At 39.7% G+C, this 20,045-nt stretch overlaps 1 protein-coding gene across 3 annotated transcripts in view; it reads left to right on the plus strand.

Moving 5' to 3' along the window:
* Positions 1-14,053: 14,053 nt before the first annotated feature.
* Zfhx4 (zinc finger homeobox 4) overlaps positions 14,054-20,045 on the plus strand; it is a 201,244-nt gene continuing 195,252 nt past the window's right edge. For 2 of the 3 annotated variants that reach the window (XM_021195658.1, XM_021195659.1), the window contains exon 1: positions 14,054-14,428. The gene's annotated coding sequence lies outside the window, so the exon portion shown is untranslated. Of the gene's footprint in view, positions 14,429-16,727; positions 17,024-20,045 lie in introns of those variants that run through there. The other variant, XM_029537196.1, reaches the window with a different exon arrangement.

Genomic DNA, 20,045 nt, shown 5'->3' on the forward strand with positions numbered 1-20,045 from the left:
AGAGAGAGAGAGAGAGAGAGAGAGAGAGAGAGAGAGAGAGAGAGAGAGAGAATGATTAAAACCACCCATTTTAAATATAATGCACCTTAGAACTCTAGTGGCTGAATTAACAGAAAGCTTTGGGAATAGGAATATCAGAAAATATAAGAATCTTGGTTTTGAAGACTTTTAAGGACTGCATAGATAAAATTGAACCCTTTAAATAAGAACTTACATGAAATAATGGTATTTAAAATTTTAATTTAGGAAAGCAATTAAGATTAAATTACATGACAAATAATTGTAAGAATTTAAAGATTTTTGTATTTCTAACTATAAAAGGTTAAAGGTGATTTTTGTGTGGCCTTTGCCTTCTTTTCTTTCTTCTCTAAATATCAGTAGTTAGTAGCTGAAACTCTGAATCCTAGGTAGAAAAGAAATTTTAAAAGACGGTCAGTCTATCCTGATTGTCCATCTTCTGACTCATTTACTGTGGGATGACACTCACATAACAGCCTTTTTTTATCACAAAGATTCAACAAAGAACAAATCAGGTACCAAGGGAAAATCATACTCCAGGAGAGTGAGATGCTTTAGCTCCATATTCAGGCAGGATCCGTGCAGGCATGGCAACCAGAACCAGAATATTTGCGCGCTGCAGCACTTTGGAAGAAGTCAACAGTGTTTTGTGTGCATATCCATACACTCACTCATTGTATACAATGCAAAAATACAAATTCCATCTCACACTGAAACTTAAGCTTTTACAGTTTAAAATATTCTCTGATTAATATGTACTGATATGAAGAAGTGAGTCCCATGAGCTGAAGGGACTTTCTGCTGGTCCACTTGTTATATTCTTATTAAATAAAATCACTTATTTACGTGTGCACTTAGACATAGAAAACTCTGAAGGAGAAAATGTTAGCACAAACCATGACAATGGAATTCAGATACTAACAGGAACAAAGAATCCAAACACTTCAGGTAAGTAAGAATAAATATTTCTCCCAAAAGAATCCTTATAATAGTAACAATATTTGAAGTATAAGAGAGAGGTCACTTCAAATTGTGCTAAAACATTTTTTTTAAAAATATACTTTATAGTAAATTTTAAATGACAGAGTTTTTCATTGCTTCGTTGTGTTCAATATATGAGAAAGATTTTTTTTTGTTTTTCAATTTATTGAGATCCATTTATAGATGGTTAGGATTGTAAGCTTCACATGGTTACAAACCTTATGAGTATTCACATTTACGGTGTATGTTGATATGATAATAGCAGTCTACACTGACTGTAGATATATAGGAGACACCAAAAGATGATCACTTGACTACATTAAGAATTTCACCACGAGTCTAAAACTTTCCAGTGTCTTTCTTTGGCAAAATGTTGATTAGCATAATTAGTCAGAAAGGACCCAAAATTCATTAACTTCAAATGAAGTAAACACTGAATTCTATAAAATGTAATCTTTTTTTAGAAATAAGAACTTTGTGTATCCAAACATAAACATGCACACAGATACACACACACACACACACACAAGCACACACATCATTTTATTAGGAGACTTTCTGTTTTTATTGCTTAAATGAAAATGAGCAAATAAACACACTAATGTTCCATGACTTCTATGTAATTGCATAGCTCTTAAACCATGCAAACATTTCAATTAATTACTTATTTATTCATGCATGTGTTGCTACTGTTTTATGTAGTAGGAAAGTTTTAAGATATGAACTAACAAATATAGCTATTCAAATTGAAAAACACATATATTAATTTCAAAATAAATAAACAAGACCACAAGTTGAAGGTTCTTGTAAATATTTTAGTTATTCTACTTCTACCTAATGAAAATGAGCATAAGCTAAGTGCAATATTAAATAATAGTCAATATTAGTCCCCTTATACATAGAGTAACTTCATCCATCTATAACCATATGTGCATATATATATGTATATATATATATACATATATATATTCTCAATGTAGAACAGACAATAAAACTGCTTGTATTATCTGTGTGTATGCATGTGTGTGTGTGTGTGTGTGTGTGTGTGTGTGTGTGTGTGTGTGTGTGTAAATAGAGAAATGAAACAAAATATCAGTATTCTTTCAGAAAGGTATAAAAAGTCAGAAATTAACTTCTTTGAAATGAATATGAAGTTGTGTAAAAGTTGATAATTTTCATACATCTCTGGGTCTCTCTTTCTCTCTCTTGCTCTTTCTTTCAGTCTGTATAGAAGTGTCTGTAACCACCAAAAGAAAATGAACACTTGATGAAAGAATATCTACGATACAGATATTTTCATAAGGTCTTTTGATCAAAATTATTAAACTAAAATTTAAATCATTTAACTTTTATGAATTTAAAACATGTGCAGGAAAACGTAGTGTTTCAAATTTGCTATATTTTTAAGGAAGGAATAAAATGATGCCAGGTTACATGTCAAGAAGTTAGTTACACAGATATCTAGTACTTTGTATCTTAGTCACCTTGGAGACCTTGGATTTGAATAAGGGACTTGCTAATATCAGTCCTATCATGTGATAACATTAAATACCTTCCACAGGAAGAAGCCCTTCAGACTATCATTTTCATTGTCTGACAACCTGGATTTCAGAATGCACTAATTGCATGCAGTCAATAATATATATATATATATATATATATATATATATATATATATATATATATATATATATATATATACACATTTACATGCATACAGACACACACACGCACACACATGCACACACACACACATGCACACACACCCACACACAACCACACACACGCACACACACACGCACACGCACAGACACGCACAGACACGCGCACACACACACACACACGCACACACTCACACACACATGCACACACACGCACACACACACACACACACGCACACACACACGCACACACACACACACACACATTTAATTATACAAAGAAGCATATATAAACCCTGAAGACAAAAGTGCTACTGCCATGAAATTAAGAAGCTCTAGACAAAAAAGTTCTCTGCACCTCTCAACTAGATCTATTTGTTTCCTAATCCCTAATTCCTAATTTGCAAGAAAACATCATCATAAACTATAACTCAGTCTACTTTAAAGCAGTTGTGGGAGGGAGGGAGAAGGAGACTAGGAGAAGACTACCTTTATTCTAGGCCACAAAGGGTCGACGGCCTAATTATTTTTAAGTATAATCCAACCAACCTTTTCTCATGCTTAGCTGCGCTGAGTGACACTATTTGTGATGCCCAGTGTGCTGAAACTGAGCAGGTTGCTGTCAGTTTAAAAATGACTATAATAAAAGTGACCATGAAGATGGATCTTGTGATTTTGCGTTTCTAATCAGTCATCTGTGAAGAACACTTTTGCTTTGATTCAGCAGACTGGTGACAGCCATGATTGATAGTGCATGAGGAGGAATAAAGGTTATTAACTGTCTTCCTATTAAGTGCAATGTATTACCCCTCTAGGTGTGTCTCATACGTTAAGTTAAAGTACTTACTTAGGTAAGGTCAAGATGGACTCTATGGAGATAGTATTCATCCAGCTGAAAATGACTGATGTGTTCTTGCATTATTTTTTTAAGCATAGCATTTAAACTGAATTTAATTCCTTGTGTTATTCATTAGCATAGTATATGCACTGAAAACACTAACAGAACAAGAGACTTTGCGGAGTGTAAAGATCTGCTAGCTACATAGCATTCAGATATATATGTATACATATATATCTGTATAGCATTCAGATGGACTCCTAATCATCCAAATTTTGTATGATCTATAAGGGTGATATTTTAAAGGAGACAGTAAAATTGTCTGTCTATAAATAAATGCTTTATATATGCAAGATTCCTTAAATTTCTATCATTCATAAAAGAAAAGTTTGTAACAAAAAACATTTAATGTCAATACATCAAAAATTCAAAAGAACTATTAAGTTCCTGGACATTTCAGCTTATTACGGTATTAAGTGATTAATTTTACCTCTTTAAATTTTCTAGCAATTACAAATGATGTACATATAAATGCACATCTTAGTGTCATTTTAATATATGCCCTTCACTTGAATACTGTGTGTGCACATATTCAAATAAAGATCCTAAGGTATTTAAAGTTTTCCAGTAACTTTAATATAGGATTAAACAGAACAATGAAATCTTAGCATTTAATATATATTTTGTGAGCATTTACTCATACTTTTACAGAATCCAATAACATTGAAATATTTTTGAACATTCTACTCATTTTTAAAACTTTTTCTGTTTACAGGTTTTGTTTTACAAGAAAACAAAATACACAAATAAAGTTCTTTTAAAGTATGGTATGCCGTTTCTTCATGTATTTCACACTGTAAGTACTCAAACATAAGGTGATCTAGCCATATAGATTTGAAGACAACAGTATCCATTTAAATTATAACCAAATTTCAATTCTGTGGGTTTTGGCAGATATTCACGGATCAAATTTGTACAAGATAATGTCATCTGAACATTCTCAGGATTCCAGTTTAGAGAAGACCATGTTATGCCTGAAAGTTGTCTTTTAGCATATCCTGGGTTGTTTTCCAGGAGATTTTATGCCTGTTTTGATCTTTAATAATCTATATTGTTTAACTGTGATAGTTTACTACTGGTATTCATCAATAACAAAATATAGAGCAAGTAAGAAAATCCAACTCAAGATCTCATTGAATTTTCTAAGGCTCAAAACTTGATCCTCTGTCCTGCTTTTCTTCATCTGGCAACTGCTGTCTTTCAGAGTCTTTCCAGTTCTCCAGTATTTTATTTATGCCAAATAAAATATAAATTCTCACACACCAGAAGCCTTTATTAAAAAGTTAGATAAAATTTAAAGTTGTTTATTTAATGTACTGTTTATGTGCATACTGTTTACATTCCACTTAAGTGAACTTAAATTTTTAGAATCCATACAAAGTTTCCTCAATAAGACACATGAGCTTTATTATTAAATGGATTCTCTATTCTACCCAACTTCAACAGAAAAACTTTGAAAACAGTAACAAAGTTAGAGATGCTTGGGGAACAGATACCCAATGACAACCTTAGACAACCTTATAGATTCTTATACAAGTCATTGTCAATGGTTTCGGGGGTGGAGGGAAGTTTAAATTAAAAAGAAAGGTTATGTCTATTTCTCAAAAAAAAAAAAAAAAAAAAGCCTGTCTTAGTTTACAAAGTGTCAGTGAACAATATAGTTCCAACCTGCTCCATATTAGACAATGCTCTTCAATGCTAATAAAATGTTTTCTTTCCGTTTGGTTAACAGATTCTTCAAGAAGGGGGAGGGGAATGCAAAGACCAGGTAGGGCTGAGAGAAGCTTTTTTTTTTTTTTTTTTTTTTTTTTTTTGGCTCCTCTGCTTTTTCTCTTTATGGAAACGAGATCTAGAACTCATAAAATAGAGCAACACACAATATATGAAAAGAAAAAGACAGTTTAAACTGAAGTTTAGGGCATTCCCAAGTATTAGTGTTAAGTCACATCTCACATAACACAGACAGATAATAGTAATTTTTTTTATCATAACATTGTTATCCTTTTGGACCTTGAGAGTAAAATGCTTCATTAGTGTTGCTTAAGCAAATGACAGACTTGGCAAAGAAACCTTAGGCTTTGGGGCAAGTCCTAAACATCTCTGAAGCTACTGGGATTTCGTTTGTGGACTATTGGAGCCGAAAGCAGACAGCTTTGGTTTATACTTTACAGAATTGGGACTCCTTTGAGCTACATGGATCTCTAGTTCTCCTTTCCCTCTTCCAGAACTAAGCCGTATGGTAAGGCAATAAACAGATATGCACACATGTGGTCTGACTTGGAGGCCGCCGCAGTGGCTGTCCACGGCGAGACCATGTGCGTGAGTGCAGTGGCCACTCTGCTTTTCTGCACATTCTTGCCTGCTGCTATTGCCGCTGTCATGTCAGCCGGTCATTTGATAGGCTTGTCGGGTTGCCATGGTGTTGACTTCTTGCCTCCAAGGAGCTGCCCAATGACTGGAGGTCTGGGATTAAAGCGGGAAGAGGCAGCGGCCACAGCGATTTTCTGAGGCAGCTGCATCAGCTAGAAGAAAAGGGATGAGGTCTTTAGCCTGCTCTCCCTCTCAGGGCTCACAGTGAGGGAAAGAATAGAAAGGGTGGCCTGGTGAAACAGTGACCTTCGCAGACCAAATGACACAAGGGAGGGTGGGAGACCACTAGGGAATAACTCTTGGCACACTGCACGTGCCAGGAAGGGAAATATTCCATAATTCGTTATTCACACAGAATGTCACCCGGGTTGAGTGGAAGAATTCAGAGTGGGGTAAAAGGTGTTTTAAACGGTTCTGTTGCCTGTCCCCCTACATCCAAGCCTTCATTCCCGCAGTGCGGTCAGTTGACAAATAAGTAGACGCTTTTCAGATAACTTTAAATCTCAGTCAGGAACTCATTTCAAGAACAGAAAGGGCGGTTAGTTGGCCATCAGGTGCAAGGGCACAGTCGCCGCTCACTGCGGAGTCAGGGGCTGAGACCGGGAAGCCAGGAGCACGCTCCGCGTACAATCCCCAGACGGAAACTGTAAACTGCGGGCTGCAGAGGAAAGAGCTCGCTTCTGTTATAAATTAGGAGTTAGGTGAAGGTTACGCAAAGAAGAAAAGGGAAAGTAAAGCTGCTAAAAGAATAGAGTAAAACCCCTGGGAGTTCAACTTGAAATCCCCCCTCTCACTCCCCAACCCAAAGGGAGGAGGAGGAAGAGGAGGAGAGCACTTTCTGGTGTGATGAGAACTCTCTGGAATGTCTGGAGGAGAGGTTTGAAGTATGAGGGTAAGAAGACCCCCAGTTGCCAAATAAACGGCAGGAGAGCGGTGGGGGAGGGGAGGAACAGTGGAGACGTGTCCAGATTCACCGGGGGGACTGAGAGATTAGCTAACACCAGTGGGATGCCAGTAGAATGGAAACAGAGGTTTAGTTTAGGCTCCGAGCATACTGAGGGAGGAAGTCACTTGCCGTGAGTAGGAACTATGGCGAAGGTGCAAGCAGCTGAGTGCGAGGATGAAAAGGCAGCCTAAGTCAACTGGAAGGACTCCAGGCAGAAGCCATGGTCCGTACACTGGATGCCATGGGTAGAAGGTGACAGTGGGTGGGTCAGAGTTCCAGGGAAGGGTGAGAAGAGCTCAAGCCAGAAGTCCTAGCCCGGCGCCCCTCTCCCAACGACTCGGGGGACTTTCAGGGAAGGGTCTCTAGTCGAAAGTACCAAACACAAAGCCTCACTAACTACTTTAAGGCCACTTTCTTTCATTGATCTTCTTTAGCAAACAAAAACAAAACCCTTGCAGCAACACTTGCCCTGCCCGCAGCTAGAATGTCCTAGGCTCTTAGCTCTTAGCGACAACAAATCTGACATTTCCAAATACATCGTTTTTTTCCTCATCCTAGGTTGGGGGAATTTTTCGTCTTTGTTTTCCTATATAATCCAGGATTCACATTTTAAAATGAGTAGAGGACAACTCCAGTCTCTACTTTGTAAACCTAGCAGCATTCACTTTTATTTGCATATTAATTTTTGCTAATCAGAAGTAACTCAATTTGGAAGGAAAATGCTGGCAAAGAAACCTACTGGTTTGCATCTACCGGAAAATTACACTAGTCTGGCAGGCACCATTAAGCAAGACCCTTTGAGTTGTCTCTGAAATCTACCTTTAAAAAGAAGGAAAGTATTTATTTTAAAGAAGCCGTTTTTTGCCCGTTTCTGCCTGAGGTTCTTCCACACAAGTCAAAGGGTTGTTGAATTATTCATTATTGTAATTACTATCATCATTGTCATTACCCCTTCCATGTGGAAATAATTTTATTATCGTAATTTGATATCTGAAGAATTTCCTGTTAGTCGTTTGATAATCATTTCTTCTACTGAAAAGAAAAGTTTTGTTTATAAATGAGATAGAGAAAATGCTTTGATGTTTGCTATAGATTTCCGTTTATCTAATCGATCGGAATGCCAATAAAATCGATTAAAGGTTTAGTGTTTTACAAACAACCATTTTGTGCTTTTTGATTTTACGTTCAGAATGATTTTAATAAAACTAATGTTTTCCTTTAACAGTCTCCCTTTAAAAAAAAATAAAGCTTCATCGTTTTCCCTTTTACTGTAAGAAGTTTCCACTTGAAGTTCAGCAAATTAAAAATTACACACAAAAAATAAGCAATGGTTTAAATTTCATTCTCTTCTTGCCAGAGGTATTTAAATAAAGACCTTTAAAATCTTGGTGAATTATACTCGATCATTCAGTGATTGTGGAATATTAGATTAAACTTAGATAAATCCGCATTGAAGGAGGCAGCTCCCAATCCTGAATTTATTTCCCATTTTCTCTAAAAGCATCACTGCGCTCCTCTCCTTGCAATGACAATGTGCCAAATCTGGGCATTTTGAAAACATTTTCCATATGCTTTAGCAGGGGACTGATAGAAGAAGAGAAGGGGATGATCTTTTGCTCTGAGGTATTTCATTTAACATTTTCTCTTAGATGTTCACTGATAATTCTTTAAAACAAAAGTTTGAAAATAATTTAATGCACTGTGCCTTTTCCACCTTGCTGTTTATCCCTAAAATGCAGTTTTGCTTATAATCTAATGTGAAGTTATCATTTGTGTACCCTGATGACATTTTGTTTAAAAAATATTTGATTAATTTGGTCTCTGCTGGTTGTCTTTGTAATTAAATGTGGATTTAATTATATATTTGGGAACTTAGATCAGACAGGCTGTTTGTTTGTGATAGAATTCAATGGAGCTTTTGTGCCTCATATTTGAGGACATTCCCTACAGTGGTGCTGGCTTTTCCTTAACCAGTATATCTGTACTATTGTCTTAAAGTGAATGTTTAGATGAATGTAGTGCCATGTTTTAAAATGCTTTTATTTGGTAGCCAGCTCAGAACACCTTTTCTATAGAAGTTTATTGACTAGATAGATGTTTTTAAAAGATTACAACTTTCTCTTCTATTCCATGATCAGTTATTTCTTCCTCTTTTCTTTTCTTTTCTTTTCTTTTCTTTTCTTTTCTTTTCTTTTCTTTTCTTCTTCTTCTTCTTCTTCTTCTTCTTCTTCTTCTTCTTCTTCTTCTTCTTTTGCTTTTGTTTTTGTTTTTCATCTCTATCTTTTCACATCTGGATTATCCCTTTGGAGCTTTTCCCCCAGACTAATAGCTCCATATGTTAGAAGAGGATGGGCTTGTGGTCTTGGGTTTATGTGGTTTGTGGGTGGTAGTGGTGATAAGAGGTCCTCCTTAATTGCAATAAGAGATGTTGAAGAGCTTGTGAAGTTAGTCAACTGCTATTGTTTGGGAAGAGTCCCAGTCTGATTTTGTTTATAAACACTGGGCTTGTTGCCCAGAGGGAAAAGAGGTCACTGTACTATCTGAGCTCTGACCTCCAGGAGGCCAGAGGGCTCTGACTTCTCCCCCACCCCTCTTTTTTTCTTCTCTCCCTTAATTCTTCTCCCTCCCATGGCACCCTGTGTAGCTCCTCCTTCTTTTCCCATTCTTAACTTTAACTGTGTCTGAGTTTACATAATGAGCTTTCCCACCCCAAAGGTCAGAGCCTCCAGAGAAAAGGTCTAAAGTAGATTGCCTCTGAAATAAAAGCCTGAAGTTTCTCCAGAAAGAGAAAAATCTATAAGGGTTTAGAACAGAGACCTTGGAGCAAGAGTGTTATTTTAATAAGTAAATAAATATGTAAGTAAATAAATAATACTATAAAGGAGATAAGAACCAGGCTAGAGGAAATCAGAAAGGGATTCAAGTGACCACAAATACTACACACATACAGAGAGGCTTAACATGCTCTCTTCCCTTTGAATGCCACTGCGTTTACATCTTACATCAAAGAAGGTATGTTGCTTCTCCAAGTTAAGTCATATTGTAACACATCCAGACAGAAGAGCGCGCGCGCGCTGGCACGCGCGCACACACACACACACACACACACACACACACCTTTGTTATTGCTCCAGGAAACACACTTTGTTCATAATAAGGTTTGGACAGACACACACACCTTTTGAATTATCTCACTGTAAATCCGTGCTTGTGACACCTTCCCAAGCTAGCCCTGTACTTTCCCCTTCATTTTCAATGTCCCATTTCCTCCTGACCTATGCAAATCCTCATATCCCTTCACACACACACACACACACACACACACACACACACACGTGCAGGGGAGAGAGAGAGAGAGAAAGAGAGCGAGAGAGCAGTCTTTGGTATCAAGTTTTAAGTGGGTTGGAATGAGCTGCTGAGTTAAACAAAAATGTTAGTTAACAGACTGCCTTTGTTAAATGGCCCCTGGGTGGAGAAGATTCAACAAAAAAGAGGAAGGAGGGGGGCGGTTAAGGATCTGAAAGTGTCTGCTTTGCTCTAAAGGGATCCTAATGCTGAAATCTTGTTAATACCTTGTTTCAAACAGAGCTTATCTATAGAGCCCGGAAACCCGGTCAAAAGACTGGGAACCTTACCCTTGGGCTGGAGTTGTTCTTGAACTGTAGGATGCCTGGGAGAGGGACGTGGAACATTATTAGGGACTTGGTGAGGGGAGGGCAGAAGAATGGAAGAAAGGACAGCTGGCGACTCTTTATCCGGTTTGGAAAGCCCAGAGTGTCCTCAGCGTGGATTTGTGAAATAAACTGCCCCAAGGAAAAAAGTCTAGAAGTAGAAGTTACCTTCTGTTTCGATGTTAATTGTCCCTCATCTCCAACACTCAACACCTAAACACTTGATGTAGCCTTGGGGTTCGCCAACAGTTAAAGACTCTGGCAAGGTGCTAGTGGTAGGAGAGAATTGAGCTCCCGCTAGGGTAACTAGCGAAAGTTCTCCCTGCTTGAGGAAAACCTTGTTCTCCTTTCACTTTGAAAAATAAAGTAGGCAGCGCTCCTTTAGAGTGGCGGCAGGTTGGCAGAGTTTAAGTACCTTGAGACACTGCTAGTGAGTGGATTTGGAATCAGTGTCCAAGGGGCAGGGGCAGGGCTCTGCAGAGGGGGCCAGCTGGGGGATTCTCAGCCGATCCGCCTAGAATGAAATCTCTGGGAGCCTCGGCTTCCTTGGCCCAGGCGGGAGGCTGTGTTCCTCCCGCGCTCCGAAGCAGCCTGCAGGCTGGGCTTGGGTTCGCCCTGGTCGCCGCACCCCTGCTGGCGACCCACCCCGCGCAGAACAGCCAAGGATCCTGCCAACAGCTCTTCTAGCGCTGGCAGTGTGCTCTGAGGCCAAGCCCTGGAGGAGACTCTTGACTCTCTGCTAGTGTTCTCTGCCCCTTCGCCTGAGCCCATTAACCCCCGACCTCACCCCCAGCCTCCCTTCTTAGGAAAGAGGTGAAAGAAGAAAGGGGAGAGATGATTAAAAACAAAATACACACAAACACACAAGCTTTTGGAGGGCAACAGTCCCCGCATAGAAGGGATTGCAAAAGTGGGCAAAGGATTTCAATCTGTTCCGCTTTTGTTTTCTTAGAATTCAATAACTGCCCTCTCTACCCAACACACACACACACACACACACACACACACACACACACACTCACACAGCTATAGTTTTCAAGAAGAGAGGAGGGTTAATGGCGTTGGGATAACTAGTCACAAAAATGTTTAAATAATTTTGTTGACATTTTCTGTTTTTGATATTAATGACATTAATACTATTGATAACGTTTCAGGGAGGGTAAAGCAGCAAAAGAAATAAAGAACTTGTGGATGCAATGATCATTTTCCTTGTCCACCATGGCAGACGTAGATCCTTTCTTCACCTGAACCTGAAACAGACTTATTACTCTCAGGTGTTTCCTTCATCACCTGCATTTGCCTGTCTGCAATAGCAGGAAATGGTTTTTCCATCAGCAAGCTTGTACACTGAGCCCTTTCCAGCAAAAGGCTTGATCTTTGCTGATTTCAACATGAAAGTTTCCCCTGCCTTCATTTCCCCTTACTCTCTTAAAAAGGCCACCCCTTTTCTCCATGCAGACACCTGAGATAGTTTTGTTATTATTATGGTTTTATCCATGATGTTTGCTTTCTAGGGTGTTTTTCTGCAAAAACCCCCTTCCCTCCCTTCTCCTGCCCCCAGTCTGCAACATGTTTCTTAACCCCACTAAGGTGCAATGGGAGGTTTCCTGGTGAAGTTGCTGTGTGAAGGTAGGGTGGCTATAAACAAAATAACTTTAAAATCTTAGAAACTCTTTCACTGTGAACAGATTTCTTCCCAAAGATGTTGGAAATAGGACTCTTTTGAGACAGAGAATTTGCCTTTTTGTTGCCATTTAGTGGCTTTGGTTTCTAAAACACTGCTTCATGTAGCCACTCCAGATTTCTAAGATGGCATTGCCTCTTACCAAAGACCACATCTAGGTTTTATTCTCTGCTTTGGATTTTCATTGTAAAGTTAGCTAGTTGCTGAATGCAAGCAGTTTTTCAGATATGGGCCTAGGTCTGATCTTGCAGGGAGGAGTATAATTTTATCCACACAGATGGTTTGTTCTATTTGCATTTGTCCTGGGATGTAAGGAGTATACACTGATAGTACAAGGCTGTTAGACCCAGGAAGACATATTTACTGTCTCTGAAGTCTCAGTGATGTGCTACAAATCTTGCTGTTGCTATAAACATTGTTTGGTACCTTTGGTTCTTAAGGACTAAAACAAGGTTTTGAAGCAGATCCTGGCAATCCAAAACTTCAAGGACCTGATAGCTCTGAAGTGGCTGGTGCCTCACCTGCTCAGGAAGCTGGGCAGCACTGGTGTTTCCTATTTGCAGCTCATTTGATTGGTTACTCTTACTTTCATTATATGATTCCAGGTTTTAAAATATTACATAGATGGTGTCTACTTATGACCTCTAGTGTAGTAGTGTATCAAGATGCAATATATATATATATATATATATATATATATATATTCATTCTACATTCAGTAGGGGGTATTTAAAAGTATGTCTATTCCAAGTGTTAGTTAATTATCTTTTAATGAAAGTGTCACTCATATTCACATCTGTAATATTGGAAAGAGATAATTAGATTTTCAAATGAGAATCAGGCACCTTAAATTTTGCACCAGAAAATACCAAATATATTTCACTCTAATGAGATCTGTAGTGGGGTTTTAAAATTCATCATAATGTGCTTCAAGAAAGATAACTCAACGGACTAGAAAGATGAAAGGTTTTCTTCCCTAAGTCTTTTTAAAGCTATTACATTGAACTTATGCGATTCTGATAAAATGTTCAAGAATATTACATAAAAGTTAGGCTGAACCCTAGTATCACTCTTACAACCCGAACTTACTCTCATTTGGAAGTTTACTTTGACTAAACTAACCACTTCCACCTCCCTTGTAGGTTTTCTCTAGCGTCAATGCAAGTGCAAGATACAGTTTTAAATAGAATGCCTAAGGATCCAGAGAGAAATTCCTCCTTTGAAAGACGTTGGGCTGGGTGTTGTTTGCTCACACAGACAGGCACTCTTTATTTACATGCATCTGCATATTTGCTCAGGCCTTAGTATTTCGCCAGTAAAGTACGTCTGAGTGCATAGTAGAATAAACCAACGCAGAGAAAAGCTTTTAATTACCTTGACTTGTATTTCTCCTTAAAGCTCCCTGGTAAACAAATCTTTGGTCAGAGAGTAATTATTTTGCCTGTTTAAAAACAAAAAACAAAAAACTAGAACTCTAAAAGGGCATTTCTTAGGAACAATTTGTGCTTTTATATTCTTTGCTGTCTCTATGTGAGTGTGTGTATGTGTGTGTCTAATGAAGTTTGAGAGTTGTGCGCAGGGGCGCATGGGGTGCGAGCCTTGGAAGTCCCCATCCTCTGTCTCCGTAGTAGCCTCGTCCAGGGCTCCAGCCGCTACGCTAGGAGCCTTGGAAGTCGCGAGGCTCCCAGGCTGCTTTGAGTCCTGGCTGCGCGTCATTTGCAGTCTGGGGAATGTTGATCACCTCACTAATTACACCTCTCCCTCCTCCCTCCCCCTCTCCCTCGCTCTCCTCTCTCATTCCCAGAGTGCATATCGGGAATAGACACACAAAGACATGCGCACTCAACTTAATCAGCCATTTTTTTTAAACAGGGCTAAAACGATAATAATTAGCAGAATAAAGACATATCGGATTTTCATTTCCTTTCCTCCTTTTCCCAACCCCTTCACAACCAAACAGCGAGACCGCGGTCGGCACATGCTTTAACTCCTCCCGGACCCCCGAGGACCGCTCCGTGCTCCCCACTTTTTGCTCCAGCGTTTTTATTTTCACCCAATAAAGTTCGAGGATTATTTTTTTATTTTTTATTTTTTTAATGAACCCTCTCGTTTTACTTGGATGTGATCAGCTGTACTTAAAATAAAAGCAAAACAAAAAAAGAGGCGAAGATCGAGTAGGAACTGCAGGGGAAATGGAAAGTAAGTTTTTTCTTTAACTTTTATTGAGTAGTTTGTGTTAAATTTAGGTCGAGTATCGATTATCTTTCCAGCCTGATCTTGCACAATCTTTGATATTTCGCTCACTCTCTCTCCCTCTTCCTCTCCGCCTCTCTACCCCTAGATCGCTTGCTACCGCTCACCCTAGCACACATACCCTCATCCCGACCACCTCTTCCGCTCTACCCCCCTTTTCCACCTCTTTCCCCCGTTTTTGGCTCAAAGATTTGCTCTGCTGAGGGAGTGAGAAGGCACGGGCGGAGGGGGGGATTGGGGTTGGGGGGTGGGGGAGGCATGCTTTGCAGGATTTAACTTTTATATTAAGTGACTTTCGGCCGAGCAGTTTTCTGTCTTTTTCTCAGTCTTTTCGGGTTCTGCTTTCATCGGGAGCCGGAGACACTCTGGTGACCCGGCGAAGCTGTCAGTTCGGCAGCCGCTCGGACATTATCTGGGGTCCTCGCTCGCTTCTCGTCCCTGCACCCCATGGAGATGATGTTTCCTTGGCACATATTCTCCGAAAGTTTGGACGGTGGTCGGTGGGGCTCGCAGTCCCCTCTCCTCTCCTCTCCCTTGATCCTCCCCTGTACTCTTCTCGGTTTCCTTTTCTTCTTCCTTTTCCCTTCTCCACCCTTTCTCAAGTTCCCGAAGGCACTCACTGCGCGGGGCTGTGGCAGGCCAGGGCTGGCGCGCGCGAGGCGCGGGGCCCAGGAGGATGGGCGAGCGCGGGGCTCGGCTGCGGGTAGACACCGGTCCGCGGAGTGCGGCCGGCAGCGGCCGGCCCTGGCGCCTCTTGGCTGCACCGGCGCCGCGGACCTGGTAGGTCCGTTAGGAGGCGGGATCTCCCGGCCTCGATCGGCAGACCTAGGGGTGGAGGCAGCTCGCCCCGGGGTTTGGAGATTGATCGCCGCACTAAGAGGACATCCGCGGCTGGAGATCAAGAGCCTTTGCTTTCTTTTTTTGGTAAAGGGCAAGGGTGTGTGTGTGTGTGTGTGTGTGTGTGTGTGTGTGTGTAAAGGGGCTGTGGCTGACTGTGGGAATTGATGCATCCCCCCCCACACACACACACACACTACAGGGTTCCATGTCTGCAAATGAACTTCACCTCCTCAGCTTCAGCTGGCACCAAGCATGCCTTCTGGCCTGATTTGATCAGCTAGGCGAACAGGGGCTGGAATGAGCCTGGTCTCACCTCTTTTCTTTTTCTTTTTCTTTTTCTTTTCTTTTCTTTTCTTTTCTTTTCTTTTCTTTTCTTTTCTTTTCTTTTCTTTTCTTTTCTTTTCTTTTCTTTTCCTTTTCCTTTTCCTTTTCCTTTCCTTTTTCCTTTTCCCTTTCCTTTCCTTTCTTTTCTTTTCTTTTCTTTTTCCTTCCCTTCCCTTCCCTTCCCTTCCCTTCCCTTCTCTTTTCCTCCCTCTCTCTCCCCCTCTCCCTCTCTCCCTCTCTCCCTCCCTCCCTTTCCATTCTTTTTGCTCTTTTCTATCAGAAAAAATAAAATAAATTTTTTTCTATAATTGTATAAAAGTTCCTTAGTGATGGCCAAGTTCCAGAAGGTTCCCCAACTTGCCCCCTCCCCCAGAAGACTGTGCATTGGTTATTTCTTTTGTTACCTGTGATCCAAGCGAGGGGCTCCTTGAAGCGCTGGGTCTGGGGTTCAGCCCAGATATGAGGCTCCAGAGGCGCCTTCCGCTGTGTCTCCACATTTCCGTGCTGTTCTGGTGAGGTTTTAGCTACCGTTCGGTGAGACACCCTCTTTGTAGGTACCAAAGGTTCAGATCACAAACATGGACCCCCCCCAACACACACACACACACACACACACACACACACTCAGACCGACCTCTGCACACACACACACACACACACACACTCACAGTCAACACTCACAGAACACACATTCGCCCCACTCCCCCCACCTCCAGCCCCAACCTTGCCTTCACTTTCCCCCTCCCCCAAAAAGCACACACAGAACAACATCCCCCACCAGCACCAAACAAAAACCCAAAGACAAGTTCAGTGGCCAAAGATGGTGGATTGACACTGACTCAGACAGAGACAGGTTCACCAAGAAATCTAGCCTTGGTGATTTCTGACAGTTGCATTTCCTCTCCTTGAGCACCCCCCCAACCCTTTATTAACTCTGTTCCATGTTTAATCAAGGATCATGTAGATGGCAAAAGGAGAGAGAGAGACACACACACATGAGAGAGGAGAGAGGAAGAGAGAAAGAGAGGAGAGAGACTGGAGACAGGAGGGGGTTTTTTCCGTTTTTTTTTTTTTTCCCTTTTCTTTCTTTCTTTCTCTCTTTTCTTTTTCTTTCTTTCTTTCTTTTTTTTTTTAAATAATTTTCTTCTCCTGGATTTTCAGTGGCTTGATCCTTATACACGTGGAGTGGTTAAAGCTCATATGTAGTATTATATTTTTAGTTGGGTGGATGTTTGGAAGAGTCAGGGAGAGGCTGAGGCTGCCGCTGCCTTTTCGGTTGGTGCTTAGATTAAGGCTGAGACTTGGCTGCGATTGGGACGCGACAGTGACAAGGGCATCGATCGCTTCCATTGAGAGCAATGCAAAAACACAGCCCGGGTATGTAACACTTGCTGCCATCCACACTTGCTTTACCTTGTATTTACTGACAAAACTGACTGAGCAAGCTCAGAGTTCCTTCCTTCCTTCCTTCCTTCCTTCCTTCCTTCCTTCCTTCCTTCCTTCCTTCCTTTCTTCCTTTCTTTCACTTTCTGCTATTTTCTCTTTTCTAACTGAAGAATAAAAAGAATGGTGTGTATAACATTTGTTGAAAAGGATGGGCTTTAATAAAGCAGAAAGGAAATTTGGGGATTATTTCACTTCATCTGTTACTGTTTTAGAGTTTTCCTTCTCCAGTAAGAAGCACATTAAATAAATAGAAATTTTTTTCCTTATTTTAAAAAATAAAATAAAAAAGTAAATCCTTAAGGGAATATTTGATATTGTTCAAGGGCTGTGGTTTCAAACAGCAGGAAGGAACACAAAAAATAAAAGATGGCTAGCCAGCTGTTTTAACCTCTTGCACCTGGCTTCAGTGTACGGATCATAAGGTCAAACAGTTGTTTTTAATGGTTTTAATATTTATGGTGTAAACTGCAGAGAGCATTGCTGTGTGTTTATTCAATAGCTGGCTGCTCGTGTATTTAAAAAATAAACTCTTATTGGAGTGTTTTCCTTTTTTATAGCAATGGAGATAGGGTCAATGAAATATGAGGGTAGCACCATAAATCGAAAAGTGAAATGTTCCCAAGGAACAAAGGAAGGTCAGGTAAACTGGCTATGTAAGTCACAGCAGCAGCACCCACTCTGCTGCAGAGACAGTAGCTCTGATCTGGGAAGTGAAAGTTTCTAACTTAATAAAAACAAGGCAACACATTCAGCTCTATTGCAGGGTTTTGCAGCTTTTGGCAGGAGTAGTGCAACTCTTCATTAATTGTGAGCTAGTTGGATTATTTTAAAGGTGCTGCAACAGCAAGGGACAACAGAAAGGAGAATGAGAAAATTGCTGTTTAATATTGAAGAATTTACTGCTTCCATTCTGACCATGAGCCTAAATTTACACAATGAAATCTGATTCTCTATAATAACAATATTAGATCCTGCATTGGATGGATTAGAATTGAGGTGGGTTTGTTGATTGCAAGGGTTTAATGTTGCATTTCAGAATCTGATGTGGTTTGGTCTCCCTTCCATTAACTGGAAAACCCCCGAGGTTTTACAATTATTTCTTAAAGATAATACATTTAAGATTGCATTGGTAGGCTGAAGAAAAGTCATAAAGGCAAGAAGGGAAGCCCTTAATAACTCTTGAGGTTCAGACATGTTCAGCAGTTAGATTGGCTCTGACTTCACCAAGGGTCGACAATGTGTCATTTCCACGAAGCCAAATTGCCCTCTGCCTATATGATATTAATGTGCAAATCAATATTTCAGGGATTAAATTTCCCTTCTTCATTTTTTATGGTTTCTACCTCAATAAGTCTCAAGTCTATTAGAAGAGGCTGTATGATTTAAAATCTTTCACTGCAGAATGGCTTGTCGTAGTCTTGTTTCACAGACCATTTTAGGGGTTTTGTTATAATGACTAAAGGTGCCCTATAGAAGTTGTGAGGCAGTGTGGAGCCAGGGTCAGTAGTGTAAAGCCCTCATTTGATTAAGAGCTAAGATATATTGGGAATATAATATATGTGTTTGGGCGTGATATATACATTCTGCTGCTTTAAAAATATTATGTTAATCACTTATTGATTTATTTTAAAATCAATTGATGTCCCTTTCTTAGTAGTGATTTGTTCAGCGTTCTTGTGGACCTTGTTGATTTTCTAAAACACTATGCATAAATTAGTCTTGTGAGAAAGTGTTTGGAGGAAGAGAGCTTTCAGGTAGCAACATTTTCCTAAGAAGTACTTCTAGAAATTATGAGTCTCACAGTAATAATCAAATGTTGTCATTTGCATGCACTGATCTCATAGCTATCATTGAGGTTTCTGACCAAATGATTAGCTGGTTTCTACTAAATGGGGTCTCCTTCCATTCTGCTGTATGTTTAGTTTCTAACACCTAGCAGGAGCATTGTGGCTTTGGACTCTCTTGAAGAAACACAGTTACATCTGAAAATATGTATACTGATTGGAAAATACAAAGTAGAAATGAGAGGAAGGTTGAAATAAAAGACTGTGTCTTTATCATAAAATCTTCAGAAGGCCTACTGCCTATCATTTGATCCTGTTTTATAGTCTTAAACCATCTGGACAAAGTTCTGCACAGCTGCAAGAATTTCATATGTGATAGAACATTTTTTCCATTCAGTGTGAAATGTTCCTTCCTAAAAAACGTATACCAGACTCGCCTAATTTAGTCTGTTAAAAGGAATGCATATGAAAATGGACAAAGGGTTCTTTAATCTCTGCAAGCTGTTTTTTGTTTTTGTTTTTGTTTTTTTCTTAAAGACTCCTGTCTATTTGGGTTTAAAAAGTTGTATTTATTGAGGAGAAGATCTGAGGTATGACATTAAAATAATCTATGATTTTTGGACTGGTAGCCATGCTCCTGCCCTATTTGCAGAACTACTTTTTATGCCTGTCAAAACACAGAATGAATCTATCCTTATTTACAATTAATCTCAATAAAATTAATCTTAACTATACTTTATTCAGTGGCTTAAAATATCTAATTATATTCAATTAACGGCTGTTATAGTAATTAACATTGCTTAATTGCCTCTGAATGTATTTATGTAAAGCTCACTAGTTGCTGCTGTTTCCTTTTTCCTTCTCTAGTTGCTATTTTTACTGTTATCAAAACATTTTTATCTCCCAAGGCTTGACAGTGTCAATAGTACAGAATCTTCCTTAACACTTTATTGAAATGAATATGATTGCTCCTCTGTATTAGACACTTGTTAGGAGCCTTTAGCTACTATTCTGCCAGCCCTGTCTTCATCTTATCCTGGATCTCTAGTATACTCACAGAATATTTTCTGTCATTGTTGCTAGAAATAGGAGAAGCCAGGTTAGGCCTTGTATTCATAAATGAAGAGCTTGTCTATGTCTGTCTAGGAGCTGTCCCCATAGGCAGTGTA

Source organism: Mus pahari, chromosome 4 (assembly GCF_900095145.1).
Source record: "Mus pahari chromosome 4, PAHARI_EIJ_v1.1, whole genome shotgun sequence".
NCBI classification, from domain to species: Eukaryota; Metazoa; Chordata; class Mammalia; order Rodentia; family Muridae; genus Mus; species Mus pahari.